At 48.2% G+C, this 21,622-nt stretch overlaps 1 long non-coding RNA gene across 1 annotated transcript in view; it reads left to right on the top strand.

Moving 5' to 3' along the window:
* The window catches only part of LOC138273087 (uncharacterized), a 286,519-nt gene extending 266,754 nt beyond the window's left edge, over positions 1 to 19,765 (top strand). The window contains exon 4 of the long non-coding RNA XR_011200273.1: positions 18,853 to 19,765. This is a non-coding gene — a long non-coding RNA (uncharacterized lncRNA). The remainder of the gene's footprint in view (positions 1 to 18,852) is intronic.
* Positions 19,766 to 21,622: the final 1,857 nt, after the last annotated feature.

Raw genomic sequence — 21,622 nt, 5'->3', positions numbered from 1 at the left:
GCACAAGGATCCATCAGTCAGATGGAGGCACCTGAACCTGGCCTTCTGGAGGCCAAAAGTCCTTTCAATTATTCTTCTGGTTTGCCCATGTGCCTCATTATAATTGTTCTCATCACCTATCCTGGCATTCCTCACAGGTGTCAGGAGCCACGAAAGGTTTGGGTATCCAGAGTCACCTGCAAATAGTGAGGGACAAACTTTAGCCTTACACAGTTCTATGGGGATAACACCTCAAGGCATACACTGACATACAGTGGGTGGGCACCCTGGCTCACCTATTAGCCACACCCTGTGCCTCTATAGTAGGTCCATCACATTTGAGATGCTGCTATTCCTCAGGACAAAGTCGTCATGCACTGACCCAGGATACTTGGCAGTGACGTGGGAGATGTACTGGTCAGCCAAGCACACCATTTGCACATTCAGTGAATGGAAACTCTTCTGATTCCTGAACACCTGTTGATTCTGGCGGGGGAACTAACGCAATATGTTTACAGTCAATCACCCTAATAATATTGGGTATATGGCCCATTGCATAGAATCCTGCCTTAACATTGGCCAGATCTTCCACGTGGGGGAAAACAATGTAGCTTCACATGTGTTTCACAAGGGCAGACAGAACCCTTGCCAGCACGACTGAGAACATTGGCTGCGCCATTCCTGCTGCCAAGCCCACTGTCACTTGGAAAGCATCAGTTGCCAGGAAACAGAGCACTGATAGCACTTGCACAAGAGGGAAAATCCCAGTAGGATGACGGATAGCTGACATCAGGTCAGGTTCAAATTGGGCACACAGCTCTGTGATTGTGGCCCTGTCCAGTTTATAGTTGAGTATAATGTGCCTGTCCTCCAGCGTAGCCAAGAACACAAGGGGTCTGTACACTGGGGTTTGTCTCCTCCTCCTATTCATCTGCAGTGGTAGGTATCCAAGGGACACAAGAGTGAGTAGGCTGTCACAATTTGAACAATAGAACAACCACCTCAGTGTACATACAGCATCAATGTGATGGGACTGTGGGAATGGCAATGTATGTGCTATTTTAGGCCATGACGCAGTTATGGATAATCTGATCGTTGTCCACCAGCATGAAAAAGCGACTGCCTGTCCTGTATCTTGTGACAGGTGGAAGTGAGGTAACTCCTCTGAGGTTATGCGTCGTGGCGGAAGGCGGTCTTGCACCGCTGTGCACTTCCTCATTGGATAATATGGGGCTCTATGGAGACTGTGACCAATGGGAATATGCACCGGCGGTAACGGTATCCACTGCGGACATGCCCGCCATTTTATATCCAAATCCACACTTGTTTCCTGACTTTACACAGGACAACACCTACATTGTGTGTGCTGCTGTGACCTGTGTCTGGAGCCTACCATGACCCTTGTGACTGGGGAAAGTGCCCCTGCCTTCACTTCGGAGGAGCTGGAGTGACTGTTGGATGGGGTCCTACCCCAGTATGAGCTGCTGTATGGGCCTCCAGACCAACAGGTGAGTACACCATGGGCACGATGCATGTGGGAAGGATGCATGAGGTTGTGTGTGCAGGCATCGTGTCATGGGGGAGATGTCTTGTGGTAGTGTACATGTTGGGCACTGGGCGATGTGTGTGCCAATCGTGATGGAAACAGGATTGGTGAGCCATATGTGTGACAGGCTGGATTGTATGGTTAATGGTGTCCTCCTGTCTGTGTTTCCTCTGCAGGTCTGCATCCATCAGAAGAAGGGATTGTGGCGTGCCATCGGCAAGGATGTGTGGACCCTGGGAGTCTATAGCAGGTGGAGCACCCCTGCAAGAAACGGTGGGAGGACCTGAGACACTGGGCACAGAAGACTGCGGAGGCCCAGCTGGGGAAGGCCTCCCAAAGAGGAAGAGGTGCCTGTCAGAACCTGACCCCCCTAATGGCCCGCATACTGGAGGTGGCATACCCAGAGCTGGATGGGCAATTAAGGGCATCACCCGAGCCACAAGGGGGTGAGTACAGTGGGCATTATTACAGTAATTGGTAGGTGGCATGGGATCTGGGTGGTGCGTGTAAGTTAGTGGGTGCCCCTTAATACCAGGCCAGACATTACAGCGTGATCCAGCTGAAGGTTAATGGTTGTATGGTAAAAGCAGGTAATCTAGCTTGTTTGCATTCCATGTCAGTCAGGGCTTAGTGGGTCCCAGGAGGGGTGCAGTTGGCGGTGTTTGGCCCTCATCTTGCTGTGGCATCTAGCCAAATCAATGGCAGTGCAATGCATAGTGCTCAATCCTGATCCCTGTGTGTGACGGTGCTGTGTATGCCAACTGTGGTGTTGGTGCTTTAATTGACCGAGTGTTCTCTTTCTTTCTCTACCCCCCTTTTTTCTTCTGTCATCCTGTTCATGTGTGCATTGGCATTATCCGGTGCAGGAGCAGGGGCACCGGCGACAGAGGGCGCTCCATCCCACAGGACCCAGGAGATAGAGACCATTGATGCCAAGGGAACCAGTGGACGGAGGGTGAGGGGAGCACCACGGCGGAGACAGGAAGTGACAGCACAGACTCAGATACCTCCTCCGATGGAAGCTCCCTGGTGGTGGCAGACACCTCTGTGACCATCCCAGCTGAAGGTACATCCACCACCCCTGTACCAGCTCTGCCCTCCCAGTAGCCCTTCAGCAAGTTGTCCGTGCCCGTTAATCCAGGAGGGTGGGCATCTCCTTCGCCCCAGGCACCTCAGGCCCTACCCCAGTGAGCCCTGCTGCCCTGAGGATGGGGGCTATTGACCTCTTGAGGTCCATCTCCATAGTGCAGTCAACCATTGTGAATGCCATCCAGGGGCTGGCATCCCAGATTCAGCAATGCAATGTATTTCTGGAGGGCATCCACAGTGGATTAGCTGGCCAACAGAGATTGATTCAGTCTCTGGCCTCCTCTCTGATGGCAGTCATTGTCCCTGTTCCTACTGTCCCCCTCCAACGACCACTTCCCAGTCCCAGTCTCCTCAACCCAAACCCATCCCATGCACACATACAGACGAGCATGCACACAAGACATCACACAAGAGTGGTACAGTCAAACACAGGCACCACACTTCATCCCACAAGCACTCACGCAAACACCAGACAGTTGCAGACACAACCACATCCACTGCCTCCACTGTCTCCCCTCCTCCTCGTCTTCCTCTTCCACCTCCCTCACAGTCACATCCACACTCACACCTGCATACACTGCTTCAACATCCACCACCAGCATCACCACACCAAGCCGCACACACACCTCACTTGCAGGCTCTCCACAACATCCATCCAAGTGTCCCCAGTGTCCTCTCACACCCTGTCTGTCCCCCCCAAAGGACACAAACACAGGCACCCAGACACCCAATAGCCATCCACCTCACATCAGCACACTCCCCATGCACCTGCACCCAAGTCCAGCAGATGTACTCTTCCAACAACCAATCCCTCAACCTCCACTCCCATCCCTCATTCCGCCCCATTGTCCCTAAGAAGTTTTCCTTGTCCAACTTGACCTCTTCCCTCCCCCTCCCTTCCCCCGTCCTACCTGTAAGAGCAGGGTCCCAGCAACCCAGCCCAACACCTCAGCCAAACAGTCCATGAGGACAGAAGAGGCACCTTCTAGTCGTGGAGGCAAGACAGGGAAGGATCCCACTCCACCAGCCAGGAAGGGAAAGGATCCCACTCCACCAGCCAGGAAGAGGAAAGATCCCACTTCACCAGCCAGGAAGGAGTAAGATCCCACCAACAAGCAGGAAGGTGATGAATCCCACACCAACAGCCAGGAAGGAGAAGGATCTCACACCAACAGCAAGGAAGGGGATGGATCCCACTCCAACAGCCAGGAAGGGGAAGGATCCCACACCAACAGCCAGGAAGGGGAAGGATCCTACACCACTAGCAAAGAAGGGGAAGGATCCTACTCCAACAGCCAGGAAGGGGAAGGCTCCCACACCAACAGGCAGGAAGGGGAAGGATCCCACTCCAAAAGCCAGGACAGGGAAGGAGCCCTCACCTCCTGCTATGAAAGTGAAGATGCCCTCACCTCCAGCTGCCACCCAGCAGACCTCCCTTCCAACAGAGGCTGCCCAGGAGGCACCTTCCACAGCTGAGACACAGCAGCCCTCACCTCCTGCAGAGGCTGCCCTGGAGGCACCTTCGACAGATGAGACACAGCAGCCCTCACCTCATGCAGAGGCTGCCCAGGAGGCATCTTCCACAGCTGAGACACAGCAGCCCTCACCTCCTGCAGCGGCTTCCCAGGAGGCACCTTCCACAGCTGAGACACAGCAGCCCTCACTACTTGAAGAGGCTGGCAGGGTATTATCACCACCATCACCACCACCAGTGGTCACGGAGCCCTCACCTCCAGCTGAGACGGTGCAGCCCTCTCCTCCAGCAGCAGACATGTAGTTCACCACCCAGGAACTGCTGTGCATGGAGCCCCCTCCAGAAGCAGTAGTGGAGTTCCCCACCTGAAAGACTGTGACCTTGCACTCCCCAGCAAAAGAAAATGGCCATGGAACCCCCCAGAAGCAGTGGGCAAGTTCCCCACGTGAGAGACTGTGACCTTGCACTCCCTACCTAATTGTAATACGGTACGGAGCCCCCTCCAAAATCAGTGGGCGAGTTCCCGACTTCAGCTGAGGTGGCCCCACCCTCTTCCCCCTGAGGTGCTTTCCCACTTCAATCATGATGCCCCTGCACAGTTCTGTGAGGATGTCATCAGGAAACGAGTTGGGCCTTGGATTGTGGCCTGTGGCCATGTGAGCCCTTAGTACTTTGGACTGGGCACTGGCCCTTTGTGGACAATTGTGCATATCTGGTTCATGTGGTGGTGTTTCCCTTACTACTACATTGCCAGTACTTCCGAAATCTAGTACTTGTTTTATTCTGCTGTGTGTCATGTGCCATTGGTTTAGGTCTGCTGCTGGTTGTGTGTATGGTGTCTGTGTGTCTGGTGTGTGTTGTGCGTGTGTGAATCACTCTCCTTTTCCTCCCTCCCCTCCTTGTGTGCTAGGTGGATGTACTCACTGTCATTGTCTTCGTCGGCATTGGTGTTCCTGGTGAAGCATGGCATAGAAAAGCATCGGGAAGACTCGCTGTTCAGTTTCCATGGCGGTGTAGTCCTTCCCTGTGTCTCTGATGGTGAGTCTTTGCTCTTCTGTGCAGTGTATTCGCCAGGCTTTTGATGGCGTTGGTTCCGCCCCAGAAATCCTGGCGGATTGCAAGGTCATGATATGGTGGGTGGTACCTTGTCTCCTTCCTGGCTGTGGATAGCTACCGCCGTGGTGAGTGGTATTAACACCCTTGTGGTTGGTGTGGTATATTGGCTCTCAATGGGAGTTATCACTGCCATGGTCATAATTTGGCGATAATTACCTCTAGCCTGTTGGCGGTATTTCCGCCACTTTATCACTCACCTCCAATGTCATAATACCACCATTGTGTTCTCCAAATAGTACACCTGTGCCACAATACTTGATCCAGGGTTAAAAAAAATACTGTCCACTTTCTTTCCTTTTTCAGAGGGAATGTTTAATTAATTAAGATGTGAATTGTTGAGCAAGCGAGAGACCAGGAAGAGTAACAGCTGGAAGTTAGAGGCCCAGGCAGAAGTTCTGTTAAGCAGCCTTTAACCTCCAGATGGGGTCTCACAGCAGTCAACACCAGCAACAAGAACACCCACAAGAACAGCAACAGAAGAATCAGGCCCAACCTCTGTAATAGCTTGGTTTCAAGTGGCAGGCCTTAAGTAAAGTGTAGATGGGAAAGCAAAGGAGGTCAAGCTAGTGGCAGCACCAATGACCATTCAGAGGATGTTCCAGTTCTATCTAGATGAATCAAAAGAGGTCTATGTGCATCAAAATCCATTGGTCTATTGGTATGGGAAGATGCTCCAATGGCTAGAGTGCAACAGGTTGGTAATAAAGTATCTGGCTTGTCCGGTAGCCAGTGTGTCTGCTGAGCATGTGGTCAGTGCAGCCGGCTCAGTTGTCACAGTGAGAAGGACCAATCTCTCGCCTCAAAACGTGGGGAGATTGACCATGATTAAAATCAACCAACACTTCACATCACACAACCACACTGTTCGTGAAATACCACAGAGAAGCAGGAGGGTTATTGGTCAGACTCAAGTGTGTTAGCTGACCAACTTCTGAGCAAACCACCTGAGTTTGAGGGCAAACTCTACTTCCCTAACTGAGTAGGCCACCATAGAACATTTTAATTATGTTTCATCAAACTGCTTTGCCAAAAAATGTATATAGTTAGAGGAGGAGTAGATATGTTTTAGTGTCTGATTATGCAGCTCCACCATTTTAGGCACATGCATGGCTGGATTGGAGTTGGACTTGTGTGCAGTGAAGAAGCCTCCCCTTTCCTTTCAAGGTCATTGGAGACAATGGTTGCCTCCATCTCAGCCTATCTTTTTTTCAGCCCCTAGCAAGGCTGCCCCAGTGAAGACAATTTGATTTACAAGGTGGTCAATGTGTTGCTTACATCAAAAGAGGAGAAGAGATACCATTGTGTATCACAGTTCTTAGATTGGAACAGGTAATAATTGCACCAATGAGCAATATATTATTGAGTGATTGTGAGTGATGATTGGTGATTCATTTGGTGGCAGACAGTGAGGGAGGGTGACCAACTAATTTGCAAACTTAATTTCAATGACTTGCAATGCTTGGGGCCTGATGGGTGATTTTTCCTGAGGGTGAATGGCCTTTTCACATTTAGGCCCTCATTAGGACATTGGCAGTAAATCCTGCTTACTGCAGGGGTGACGGCCGCCAACATACCGCTGCGGTGGCAAATATCCGTTCGCCATATTATGACACACACACCAATCTGGCAGAATGCAGCCACATATCCAAATCCGCCAGTCCGAAGGTCAGTGATGAAGTGGCGGTCCCAACACCCATACTGTTAAGCCAACAAAACAACACCCACCACATTATGACCCATGAATCACCACGGCAGACATTCAATGGCGGTAAACCATTGGCAGTACATACCGCCGCACCCAGAATGGACACCTACATACAAAACAACAACACTACATTGGCCAATATGAAAAACACACCTGACATACACACACCACACCCACCCACCCACAGCACTATAAAACACACACCCACAGTACTCACAACCCTTTACAAACAACAATTACTGCCAGGAGATAGACACGAACAGCACAGAGACAACTAGACACACACACCACTTACAGCCACACTTCCCTCACACACCCCAAATCACAACCACCCCACCACATTACTCGATAAACACTCGCAGCAACACACACCACACAACACCCATGTCCCCACAAAGGCACCCTCATTTTACTGATGAGGAGTTAAGGGCCATGGTGGAGGATATAGTCAGGGTAGAGCCACAGCTGTTTGGAGCACAGGTACAGAAGATATCCATTGCCAGGAATATGGAGCTATGGCGGAGAATCGTGGATGGGGTGAACGGCATGAGACAGCACCCAAAAGGGACGACATCAAGAAGAGGTGGAACAACCTACGGAGGGAGATGTGTTCCATAGCAGCAAGACACCAGCTCGCCATACAGAGGACTGGCGGTGGACCCCAACGTTCTCCCCTACAGCTCACAGCATGGGAGGAGCAAGTCTTGGCATTATTGCTTCCTGGGGACTCGCTGGAGTAGCCGGAGGACTGGACACTGGTAAGTCAACATTTACTACTTATCACCCCCATACCTGCATGCCACCACACACCCTCACTCCCATCACTCCACTCCATCCCACACACTGCACCTACACATATGACTAACCACAATGCCAAGCCCTGCATGCCATACCAATGCATGGACAGCCCTCCCAGCCCTGCATGGACACCCATCACCAAAGCAAGCACAGCATAGGGAAACTAACAATCACACAATACATCACCATACACAAGCAAAAGGTGGCAGGGCAACAGCAACGATAGAGGGGAAGCCAGGGATATACAATATGTCACATACATTAAGTATAATACATCACTTACATCCCCAGCAGAGAGGAGGTGCCACAACAAACCAGTCCCCCAACAGAAGATGCCCCCAGTGATGACAGTAACTCTGGACTTCAGGATCTGGACCAAAAACTTGGCCCATCAAGGACCACTGGACAGCCGGTCACCCAAGCCCACTCACAGTCCACCACAGAGCCTCCCCCTTTGGTATCCAACACCACAGCACCAACCCAGCATACCCACACCTCTGTCCCCTGGACATGTCAATAAGCAGTGTGCCCACTTGGACAGTGACCCCAGGCCACACCTCATACCCAAGACATTCAGGGACCTGGGGTCAGTGGCAGTGGGCACGCCATTCAGGGAACAAAGGCACAGGCCAACAGGGACACTCAGGGGACCACTATGCACCAGGGGAGGATAGGACCAGGGAACCGACTCTCCAGGAGGCACACTTCGAGATGCTGGGAGCCTACCAACATTCCCAGGACATGATGGCCCAGATCCTTGACAACATGCAGGAGAACAGGCGGCTGCAGGAGGGACAGTATCAGGGGATCAGGGAGGACTTGCACGCCATTAACACCACCCTGATAATCATAGGAGGGGTTCTGGCAGGCATGGCCAACATCATGAGGGAGGCAACAGCACAACAGTGGGCCTCTACCACTAGCCAGTCCATAGACCAGCCCTCCACCTCTGCTGCAACTAGTGGGTAGGAGGCCCTGCCACAAGACCGACTGGCCACCCGCACCTCTCCCCCTGCAGAAGGTGAACCATCCCACAAATGTCCCCTGTGAACCACACAGAAGCCAGAGACACTTGCCAAGACCACCGCCAGGAAATGAGACTCTCCTGATTGTCCCCCTTGTGTCCCACCCTGTCACCTTGTCCACTTGGAACTGTCTTTGCTCCCCTTCCTATGGCCCCTTGGACACTGGACCTGTGCTACAAAGAGACTGGAACAATACCCTCGACCATCCTCCATCATTACCCCATTCCATTGCACTTTTCTCTCAATTTCATAGCACTACAATAAACACCATTAAACACAACCTGACTACTACTATCTTATGTTTTGAAAATGTTCATTTATGGAAACAGTCACATTTAGTGCAAATTATCTGAACACTATGAGAGCATAGACATAAGGACCTGTAGCTGTCTGTAGTTAGCACATCAGTACACAGTTGTTATATCACCAACTTCTGTAAAATGACAAGCCAAAGGTGACAGTAAGAAGAGATGCAAAGGAAGTTAATGCCATCATGCTACAGCCACATAGAATACACCAATAATCATAGGAATGGTCAGTTGCACTGTCTCACCTGTGTCAGTGGAAGTATTGACGTATAACTGATGTTCTGTTGTCCTCCTCCTCCTCCTCAGCCTCTTCATCCTCACTGTCCTCAGGGTCTACTGCTGCCACAGTGGCATCTCCAGTCTCTTCTTCCTGCAGAAAGGGTTTATGCCGTCTGAGGGCCAGGTTGTGCAACATGCAGCATGCCACTACTATCTGGCAGACCTTCCCGGGTGAGTAGCGCAGGGATCCACCTGGCAGATGGAGGCACCTGAACCTGGCCTTCAGGAGGCTGAAGGTCCTCTCAATGATTCTTCTGGTTTACCCATGTGCCTCATTATAACGTTCCTCTGCCCCTGTCCTGGCATTCCACACAGGGGTCGGCAGCTACGATAGGTTTGGGTAGCCAGAGTCACCTGCAAGTTTTGAGGGATAACATTCAGTCTCACACAATGGTATAGGGATGACACCTGAAGGCATACATTAACAAACAATGGGTGGGGACCAAAGCTCACCTATTAGCTACACCTTGTGCCTCTGTAGTTGGGCCATCAATTTGGGATGCTGCTATTCCTCAGAACAAAGACATCATGCACCGACTCAGGATACTTAGCACTGATGTGGGAAAAATGTACTGGTCTGCCAGGCACACCATTTGCATATTCAGTGAGTGGAAACTCGTATGATTCCTGAACACCTGTTCATTCTGGAAGGAACACAACCACAATATGTGTCCCGTCAATCGCCCCAATAATATTGGGGATATGTCCCATTGCATTGAATCCAGTCTTCACAGTGGCCAAATCTTCCACCTGGGGGAAAGAAATGTAGCTGTACATGTGTTTTACCAGGGCAGATAAGGCTCTTGCTTGCTCAATTGAGAACATTGGCTATGGCATTCCTGCTCCCAAGCCCACTGTCACTTGGAAAGAACCAGTTGCCAGGGAATGGAGCACTGATAGCACTTGCACAAGAGGGGGATCCCAGTGGGATGATGGATAGCAGATATCAGGTCTGGCTCCAATTGGGCACACAGCTCAGTTATTGTGGCCCTGTCCAGTCTATAGGTGAGAATAATGTGCCTGTCCTCCAGTGTAGCCAAGTCAACAAGGGTTCTGTACACGGGGGTTGTCTCCACCTCCTATTCATCCATAGCGGTAGGTATCTAAGGGACACAAGATTGAGTAGGCTGTCACAATTTGAAACATGGAACCACAACATGCATTTATGTTGTGGGACAGTGCGAATGGCGAGGTATGTGCTAATGTAGGCTGTGACACAGTTAATGTCAATATGACCATTGTCCTCCCCCATGAAATGGCGACCACCTGTCCTGTATGTAGGGACAGGTGTAAGTGAGGTAATTCCACCGACATTGGGCGTCGTGGCGGAAGGCGGTCTTGCACAGACTTGCAATTCCTCATTGGATAATATGGAGCTCTATGGAGTACAGTGGCCAATGGTGATCTGCGCCGTCGGTGACGGTGCACATCGCCACAGACGTGACCGCCATTTTCCATCTGATTCCTCACTTGTTTCCTGACCTTCAACAGGAGAACACCTACACTGCGTGTGCTGCTGTAACCTGCGTCTGAAACCTACCATGGCCCGTGTGACTGGGCAAAGGGCCCCTTCCTTCACTTTGGAGGAGTTGGAGTGACTGGTGGATGAGGTCCTACCCCAGTACGGACTGCTTTATGGGCCTCCAGACCAAAAGGTGAGTACACTTTGGGCACAATGCATGTGGGAAGGATGTATGGAGATGTGTGTGTAAGCATTATTTCATCGGGGTGGAAACGTCTTGTGATGGTGTACATGGTGTGCGTCGGGCGATGTGTGTGCCAATGGTGATGGAAATGGGATTAGTGGGCCATATATGTGACAGGCTGGATTGTATGGTTAATGGTGTTCTCCTGTCTGTATTACCTCTGCAGGTCAGTGCCCATCAAAAGAAGAGATTATGGCGTACCATCGCCAAGGATGTGCGGACCCTAGGGGTCTATGGCAGGGGGAGCACGCACTGTTGGAAATGGTGGGAGGACCTGAGACACTGGGCATGGAAGACCGCAGAGGCTCAGAAGGGGTGGCCTCCCAATGAGGAAGGGGTGCCCGTCGGAACCTGACTGCCCTGATGGCCCGCATACTGGCGATGGCCTTCCCAGAACTGGATGGGCGTTTGAGGGAATCACAGCAGCCACAAGGGGGTGAGTACAGTGGGCATTATTAAAACAAATTTCAGGTGGGTTGGGATTCGGGTGGTGGATATGAGTTAGTGGGTGCCCCTAAGGCCAGGCCAGACATTGCAGCGTTAGTCAACTCTAGGGTAATGGGTGTATGGCAAATGCAGGTAACTTATCTTGTTGGCATTCCTTTTCAGTCCGAGCTTTGTGGGCACCAGGAGGGGTAGTTGGCGGTGAGTGGCCTTCATCTTGCTGTGGCATCTAGCCAAATCACTGGCAGTGCAATGCATAGTGCTCAAGCCTGATCCCTGTAGTTGACAATGCCGTGAATGCCAACTGTGGTGCTGGTGCAGTAATTGACCCAGTGTTTCCTTTTTCTCTCTCCCCCTTTTTAATTCTGTCATCCGGTCCATGTGTGCATGAGCATCATCCGGCAGAGGAGCAGGGGCACCGGCGACAGTTGGAGCTGCATCCCACAAGACGCTGAAGGCAGAGTCCACCGACCCCTAGGGAACCAGTGGGACAGAGGGCGAGGGGAGCACCACTGCGGGGACAGGAGGTGACAACACAGACTCAGATACCTCCTCCGATGGAAGCTCCCTGGTGGTGGCAGAAACCTCTGTGACCAACCCAGCTGTAGGTACCAGTTCTGCCTTCCCAGTAGCACCTCAGCGAGTTGCCTGTGCCCGCTAACCCAGGAGGGTGGGCACCTCCTTTGCCCCAGGCACCTCAGAGCCCTGCTGCCCTGAGTGAGGAGGCTATTGACCTACTGAGATCCATCTCTGTAGGGCAGTCAACCATTGTGAATGCCATCCAGGGGCTGGCATCCCAGATGCAGTAATGCAATGCATTCCTGGAGGGCATCCACGGTGGATTGGCAGCCCAACAGAGATCGTTACAGGCTCTGGCCTCCTCTCTGATGGTAGCCATTGTAGCAGTTTCTACCATCCCTCCTCCAACTACCACTTCCCAGTCCCAGCCTCTTCAACCCCAACCCATCCCATGCACACATATAGACGAGCATGCACACAAGACAACACCCAAGAAAGGCACAGGCAAACACAGGCACCACACTTCTTCCCACAAGCAATCACGGAAACACCAGACAGTTGCAGACACAACCACATCCACTGCCTCCACTGTCTCACCCTCCTCCTCCTCCTCTATCTCCCTCACAGTCACATCCACACTCACACCTGCATGCACTGTATCAACATCCACCACCAGCATCACCACACCAAGCAGCACACACTTCACTAGCAGACACCTCAACAACAGCCATGCACGCTTCCCCTGTGTCCTCTCCCACCCTGTCTGTCACCTCCCTACTAAAGGACACAAACGCAAGCGATCACTCACCCAACAGCCATTCACCTCACATCAGCATATTGCCCATGCACATCAACACCCAAATCCAGCAGACATTTACCTCCTACACCCACTCCCTCAACCTCTACTCTCATCCCCCCTCCCTCATCCCACCCCACTGTCCCTAAGAAGCTTTTCCTTGCCCAACTTGACCTCTTCCCTTCCCCCTCCCCCATCCTGCATGTAAGAGCAGGGTACTAATGACCCAGCCCAGCACCTCAGCCAAACAGTCCACACGGACAGTGGTGGCACTACCTAGTCGTGGTGACAAGTCAGTGAAGGATCCCACTCCACCAGCCAAGAAGGGGAAGGATCCCACACCTCCTGCCATGAAGGGGAAGGAGCCTGCACCTCCAGCTTTGAAGGAGAAGAAGCCCTCGACTCCTGCCTGGAAGGCTATGGAACACATACAACCTGCCATAAAGGGGAAGAAGCCTTCAACCCCTGCCAGGAAGGGTAAAGATTCCATGCCTCATTACATGAAGAGGAAGAAGCCCTCAACACCAGAGGAGGCTGTCAGAGTGACACCTCCACCACCACCAGTGGTCATGGTGCCCCCACCACCAGCTGAGGAAGTGCATCCCTCACCACCAGCACCCAGGAGGCACCTCCATCTGCCTCCACAGTTCAGCCCTCGCCATCAGCAGAGGCTGCCCAGGATGCACCTCCATCTGCCACCACAGTTCAGCCCTTGCCACCAGCAGAGGCGGCCCAGGAGGCATCTCCATCCACCCCCACAGCGCAGCTATCACCACCATCAAAAGCTGCCCAGGAGGTGCCTCCATCTGCCACCTCAGTTCAGCCCTCACCACCAGCAGAGGCTGCCCATGAGGCACCTCCACCTGCTACCACAGTGCAGCCATCACCAGCAGCTGAATCCATGTAGGCCACCCTCCAGGGGCTGCTGTACGAGGGGCTCCCTCCAGAATCAGTAGGAAAGTCACCCACCTGAGAGACTGTGGTCTTGCACTCCCAGGACATAGAAATGGGAATGGAGCCTCCTCCAGAACCAGTGGGAAAGTCACCCACCTGAGAGACTGTGGCCTTGCAATCAATATTTTTATTGAAAATTCACAGAGAAGGTAACTAAATTACAAGCAGAAAAATCTTCTTTGGAAACAGATTAAGAATATGAATTTGGAAGAGGCAACTGTTAAGAATGATAAAATCTTGAATGAGGTTATTGAACGACACCAGAATGAAATCACACAAAGAAAAGCACATAAGCTCAAACGTGATGAACTAGACTACAGGAATGGCAGAATATTTACATTTTCTCAAAAATACGACCACCTAATAAAAAGGGGGGAGCATGTACAAACTCAGGATGTTGGTTCCTCATCATCACTCAATAGTGTCTCGACTAGTAACAGTGAAGTGAGTGGGATGTCTAACCTCTCCAGACAGGATGTTACAACACAACAGGGTACCCCTTCTTTTTTAGCGGAGGTTAAGAGGATAAGACAGGGACAATGGGAAACAAATTGACGGAAGGTAGACCCCGGAAAACAAGGAGGGGTAGGAGAGGAGGAACACACAGAGGGAAGAAAGGGAATGAAGACCAGGTCCTGGAACAAGGAGAAATAAAAGATACTAATAACAGTTCTATTGCGATTGTCAACCTTTCTAATATAGAACGTACGACACATGACGTCTCACTACTGAGCAGAGGCCTTGGATTCTGTCCAGGGAACTTTGGTGATTTCCAAAAGACTAAGATTGACTTTTTCAAGTTTATTAGACATCTAGAACTCAAGAAGTATTTTGCTCTTCAAACTAACTGATAATAGGGATGGTAATATCCTCTCTGACAGTAACAAGAATTATTATCCTCTCTCTATTAAGGATATTCATGATACAGCTACATTATTGTCTATTACAGACTTTGAGCAAGATCCCACCACTATATCTCAAATTCTAGCGGAACATGATATTCCAACTGATACACTATGTAGTGGACTAAGAACCAAATCCAGGTGGATACCTACTCTTAGCAGTGGCAATTGCATTGATACGTTCTTTAAGCTAGTTTGGCGTGATTTAAATAAGTTGGAATCTAGAAAAAGTACTCACTATTATACTCATCATCACAATCTTAATCATGAGGGACGTTTGACCTTATGGCATTTACAATCATGCACAGACATTGCGATCAAGGAGGCAGATAAAGGTGGCAATATCGTGGTCATGAATACTCAAGACTACGAACAAGAGATCTTGAGACAACTGGATGACGCCTCATGCTATGAGTGAATTGGTTCGGACCCTATTCCTGCACTAGTGAATAAGATTAACAAATTTCTGCAAGAATGTTTTGACCAATCACTGTTGAGAGAGGATGAATTTATGTACCTCAGAGTTTTCAGGCCTAGAAACCCTTGCATCTATACGTTACCAAAAATACATAAGAACCCTATTTCTCCACCGGGTAGGCTTATTGTTTCAGGTATGGGTGGCCCTACAGAGAGACTTTCGGAATATGTGGATATCTTCTTGCAGCCCTTTGTGGTTAGCCTCCCATCTTTCATCAAGGACACCAAGCACATATTGAGTATACTGGCTGATATTAACTTGGACCCAGGGATGACGCTAGTGACATTGGATGTAACTTCTCTCTACACGAGCATTAACCACGATTGGGGAATGACAGCTTTGCGTCATTTCCTTCACATGAGATCAGCGAGCCTGTATGGTCACACTGATATGTTATTGAACATGGTGGAGATGATATTTAACAATAATTTCTTCCTATTTAAGAAAGATTGGTACCGCCAGAAACGTGGCGTGGCCATGGGATCCAGATTTTAGCCAGCCTATGCAAACCTCTTTACGGGGTTCTTTGAACAGAGAGTCATTTGGAGTAAGGAGGGTAACACATGGAACACAGACATACTTTTTTGGGGTAGATTCATTGATGACTGCCTAATGATTTGGACAGGTGATGTGCAGAAACTCAATGATTTCTTAGCCTATTTGAATTCTAATGATTTTAATATTAGATTCACCTCAGAACACAGTACGACTAGCATAGCATTCTTGGATGTGGAATTGTTTATCCACAACAATAAGGTTGAGAGCCGTCTCTTTAGGAAAAGCACAGCCTGTAATTCTGTACTACATGCGCGGAGTTCACAGCCGTTACATCAGATAAACTCGATACCATATGGTGAAATGGTACGGGTAAGAAGGAACTACAGTCTAGAGACTGATTTCTTACAATGCATAGGAGATATGGAAGCAAGATTTAAATCACGAGGTTATTCGCCTCAGATTATTGACAAAGCACCTAATAGAGCAATGCGCCTGAAAAGGACTGATACACTCAGACATAAAGCCAGATCAAGGGAGGCTAGTGTTCGATGTATAGTGAATTACACGAGAACTGCTGCACTGCTGCGAAAATGTATGAATAAGCACTGGGATGTGCTAACAGCGGGCCCAAACCTCAAGGGATTAATCTCTGATACCCCAGTCCTTACATATCGTAAAGGCAGGACCCTCAAGAACTTTTTGTGCCCTAGCTACCGTGTTGCACTCCAGCATGAAAATTGGCTCACTAGTCGCAACAAAGGGTTCTACAAATGTGGACACTGCGGAATGTGCAGATGGACTAAATCGGGCATTTACACTTTTAAGAATCTCGCGGGTGATCAATTTCTTATCAAGTATAACATCACATGTGACAGCAAATTTGTCATATATATATGATTAATTGTAAATGCGGACTTTACTATGTAGGTAGCACCATCAGATCACTCAGGATTAGAGTTAGCGAACACTATAGGGCCTTGAGACAAGATGATGATCGACACCCTATAGATATTCACATGAGACAGTACACTAGACAAGGCCAGACGAAAAGCTTTGAATTTTTTGGTTTTGACCACGTAGCTAGGGATCCCAGAGGAGGGAATAGGGAACTGGCTCTTAGGAAACATGAATGCTACTGGATTCTTAAACTAAGGGCAGTGGAGGAGGGTCTCAACACGAATTTTGAAATGGAGTACTACTTGGGGGAGTAATCTGTTTTTATGTGTACAGCTATCATGATGTATGTTGAGTTTACTGAGGGATAATGAATGATTACCAAATGGTCATTTTTCTTATTGTTTGATAATGTCTAAGAGTGGGTGAGCAAGGTAGACTAATTGCTTTACCAATATATATGTTCGCAAGATATTTGTTTATAGACCTCAACAGCAATTGGTTGGTCCAATGTATCCTCTTAAACATGGATTGTCTGTCGGTTAATTCTAAATTTGGAATTGTAGGTATGATGTACAGATTGGGGGGATTAGTTTACCTTATGTAAAGCATGGGAGTCATGACATACGAGTGAGAGGTCTTCTCTTAGCCATTTACATTTATGGTGAATTGTCTTTTATCTTTCCTCTTATGGATTAAGGCAGATGCTGGGCAGTGCTTCCTCTATTTAGTCTGACCTGGTATTTCAGTGATCACAATTTATGCTGATTTAGACACACCCAATATGGCGCCTGGGTGAAAATTTCGTGGTCCCCTTCTGGCAATTTAGGACTGTTGCTTAGTTCTTATGTCTTACTTTTACATCTCTAAGATGGCGCTCGTGGAGTGGACTATTGTTAGTCCCTTTTCAGTTTCTCTCTTTTCGACAGCTTGTTGAGGTATTCTAATGACGGATGAATTGATACACCCAATATGGCACCCATGCAGCGTTTCGGAGTCCGATTTGAGGTTTGAGACGTCTTTTTTCTAATTCAATACTTGCACTTCTAGTTGTAAGAGGGCGTGCACGTTGTGGACCTTGTAGTCCTTTTTCATTCTTTTATTCCGATCGTTTGTCAACTCAATATAAATGAGTGAATTCTCGAGTTACGGCGCTTTTATCACAGTACATGTGAGCGCCGTAGGAGACGAGGAACGCGGTCCTTGTTTCCTTTGAATTACGAAGGTGAGTGAGGGGGCCTGGGTATTCTGACCTTTTGTTAGCTTTGACCAGGGTTAAGGGTTTTACTCATTAAGTCTCAATATTTTACATGTTCTCCAGGTACTTACAGGTGTGTACACACACCGGTTTAAGAATGTATGCCAGGACTTGGATGGTGTTTCACGGGGTAGGTTGATGTTTTGTTAACTGTGTTTTCACCTTAGTTTGGACAATTTAGCTGGTAAACCAGGGACAATCGGTTTACTGTTTATTCCCTAACATACAGAGGTTGATGCCGGTTAGGACGCCAGGAGAGCTATTGTAATATTCATGAACCTTGTTCATATACATTATTTGTATAGGTATGCCTCCCACTATCTTTTATGTAGTCCTTTGGATCTCTAAGTGAGATTTCTTTATTACTCTTAGGAGGTGGTAGTGCCTATTTTCTTTGGACAATAGGGATGCACTGCTGGGCCTCATTCTTTTTACTACTCGCTCATTCCTGAATGGGAGGTCTCTCACGCGAGTGTCATGATTTTCATAATGCTTTTTTCCTTTAATTATAAATGATTACCCTTTTTGTTTACGATATGCCACATAACAATAAGCATGGTTTTGCTTTGTCTGCTTATAACTAGCTCATCTATGGGTGGCTTCATGTGTAATTTAATTGTTCATTGCTCAAGAATTGTCACATTTAAGTGAGGTTATTTCACAAATGTCACGGGGATGTTGATACTGAATGTTCAGTGGGATGGTTTTTGATTATAATTATGATTACAATTTGTATTTTTTACAGCCTTGATGAAGTCTTTGAGAGTAATTCTTTCATAGGACAAAACACATGTTGTCTGTTTTTGCTTTAATGGATACTTCATTTCAAGAATAATCTGAATCTTTTGCATTTTATCCTGGTCCGACTTATGCTGGATAGCCATGAACAAGACACCAAGACACAAAATACATGGATGATTGAACTTTTACATGTACATTTATGACTGAGAACCAATAAATGGTTTAAAATGCCACCCATAGTGATCTTTATGCACTATATTAATTTAACAGATGATCACTGAAAAAAATCATCAAATCAGTCCCTGTATGTTGTTGATTTGTTCCCTCTCCTTTTTTACAACAGGATGAAAGAAAACCACCATATGTGAGCACACATCTCTTTTTACATGTTCTATATAACTTGGAGCAGTTCAACATGAAATAGTCCCTAGCTCTTGATTCAAGTATTGAGTGGCAGTGGCAGTAATTGTGTGAGAAGACGGTGTTGATTGTAAGATATGTGGTTCTTTCTAATCAGCACTAACACTTTAGTTTTATCCCATATATTGTGAATAGATAGCATCCCAAATATGAGATTGGTCATGCTGATTTCAGATCTGGGCAGTGCTAACAGGATCTGATGGTTAATTTTGTTATAGGATGCAATGTCATGCATTTATTTGCAATATTTGGCTAGGTCCTTGCACAATTGCACTTTGTGCACAACATTTTAGTCCCCTCAGAATCGTCAATTCCTACAGGAGACTGATCATCATTCTGAATCTTGCTCATGATCACACAGATTTAACTAGACACTCCATTGTGATATATATCCTCATAAGCTCTGTTGCACCATTCTATAATATTTTGCACAGAATGTAGTATGATTTCGTGCGCATGTGGGAAGAAAGTAAATGTCCCAAATAAGACAAGAAAGTAATCAAGAGAAAACTTGAGGAAATATAAATTTAAATTAAATGAGGGACATGGAACATAAAATCAGAGATGAATAAATACAGCTGTGGTGCAATGCTGGCTATGTCATACTCAGTAGAAACTTCTAGAACCGGTCACTGATGGGCATTGTTGTAGCTAAAATGTAAATGTAAAAATGGTGGATGAATTGTTCTATGTATATTAGGAGGTCAGTGGCCTACATGTTTTCATATGGTGTATGGTATTGGTTGGGGTGGTCCCTTGAAATAAGATTGTCTAGACACATGCACCCAATGACTGTTGAAGGCTACAGCCGAAAAAAGTTGGTCCATGTTTTTTCATGCATACAGTTAATTTTATAATAAAGGATCATCTAAACTGGAGCTGTGCCGCTGGTTTCACTTCTACTCTCAACTGGGAGAATGGCGGAGTGGGAGAAGATGGAACAAAGTCTGCAGTATATAATGTGGTGTCGCTACATACCCAACATTTTTGTGATCTGGAGGGGAGATGAGGTATCAGCTAAGACTTTTGTGCACACTTTGAATCAGAATGATTAAAACGTACATTTTATTGAACATCATAGTAAAAAATGTATTGAATTTTTAGATGTTGATGTGGTGGTTAGTATTGCTTCCTTGATCACTTGGCTGTACTGGAAACAAACAGCTAGAAACAGCCTACTGAATGCTCACAGTACACATCGTTCGAGTTTGATAAAGATCATTCCTTATGGAGAATTGTTGTGAGCTAGACAGATTTGTAGTACCACGGAAGACTATCTACAGGAGAATAAAAGGCAGGGGCAAGTGGTTCCAGGTCTTGGTGGCAATGTAGGAGAAGGATTGACCACCACTGAAGCTGTGACAGATGCAGCAGAGGGGTGCAAAGCTCAGGGCAGAGGAGAGCAGGTGTCTGGTGAGTTGATGGAAGTTTATGCGGTGGTTGGTGTAGGCTGGTTACTGGTCATATAAAGCTTTGTGGGCATGTGTAAGAAGCTTGAACAATGGGGAGCCAGTGAATGTTGTTCTTGAGGTGGGGGGCGATGTGGGTTCATTTGGCAAGGTCGGACATGAGTCTAGCTGCTGCATTCTGTATGGTCTGGAGTCTCCTGAGGAGCTATGCAGTGATGCCGGAGGAAAGGGCATAACCTTAATCTAGCTGGCTGGTGACAAGTGCCTTTCTGGTATTGACAAGGATCCACCTGAAGGTTCTGCAGACCATGAAGAGGGTGTGGAAGCAGGAGGCGGCAACTGCGTTGATTGGTGCTTCATGGTGAGTCTTTTGTCAAGGATGATGTTAAGGTTGCAGGCATGGTCTGTAGTTGTGGCTGTGGGTTGGAGCTCAAAGGGCCACCAGCTGTTGTCCCATTGGGAGGTGTTCATCTCAAAGATCAGTACTTATATCTTTTCCGATGTTGAGCTTTAGGAAGTTGGTTCTCATCCAGTCGGCGACACTGGTCATGGCATTGTAGAAATTTGTTCTGGTGGTGGATGAGTCTTCGGTGAGCAAAAGGATGAGTTGTATGCTGTCAGCTTAGGATGTGAGGCTGAGTCCATGGGTTCTAACAATGTCAGCCAGGGGAGTCATGTAAGTGTTGAATAGGGTGGGGCTGAGGGACGATCCTTGGGGTATGCAACAGGTGATGCTCTGGTTCAGAGGTGAAGGACGGCAGGCTGGTCCTTGCATTCATCCCATGAGGAAGGATGCAATCCCCTGGATGCCGATGCTGTTGAGTCTGTTGATAAAGGTGTGGTGAGAAATGGTGTTGAAAGCTGCTCATAAGACAAGGAGGATCAGAGTTGATGTCTCACCATGGTCGAGGAGGGATCTGATGTCATCGATGGCTGCGAACTACACAGTCTCAGTGCTGCGGTTGGTGCAAAAGCCAGATTGGGAGATGTCAAACAAGATGTTTTTCTCCAGGTGTTCAGTAAGCTGGTGGTTGATGGCATTCTTTAGGACTTTGGTGGGGTATGGGAGCAAGGAAATGGGGCAGTAATCTTTTAATTCACTCGGGTCAGTGGAGGGTTCCTTCAGAAGGGGTCAGACCTCAGTGTGTTTCAATCTGTCAGGGAAGGATGCTATGGTGATTGAGGTGTAGAAGATGTTGGTGAGTTCCACACTGATTTCCTTGGTCTAAGGTTGAAGGAATAGCCAAAGCAGCAGTCAGTGGGTTCTCGTGCAAGACATGATGG

Source organism: Pleurodeles waltl, chromosome 2_2 (assembly GCF_031143425.1).
Source record: "Pleurodeles waltl isolate 20211129_DDA chromosome 2_2, aPleWal1.hap1.20221129, whole genome shotgun sequence".
In the NCBI taxonomy this organism is placed as follows: domain Eukaryota; kingdom Metazoa; phylum Chordata; class Amphibia; order Caudata; family Salamandridae; genus Pleurodeles; species Pleurodeles waltl.
Note: the sequence above shows the minus strand (reverse complement) of the source record. Positions and strands in the feature narration are given on the sequence as shown.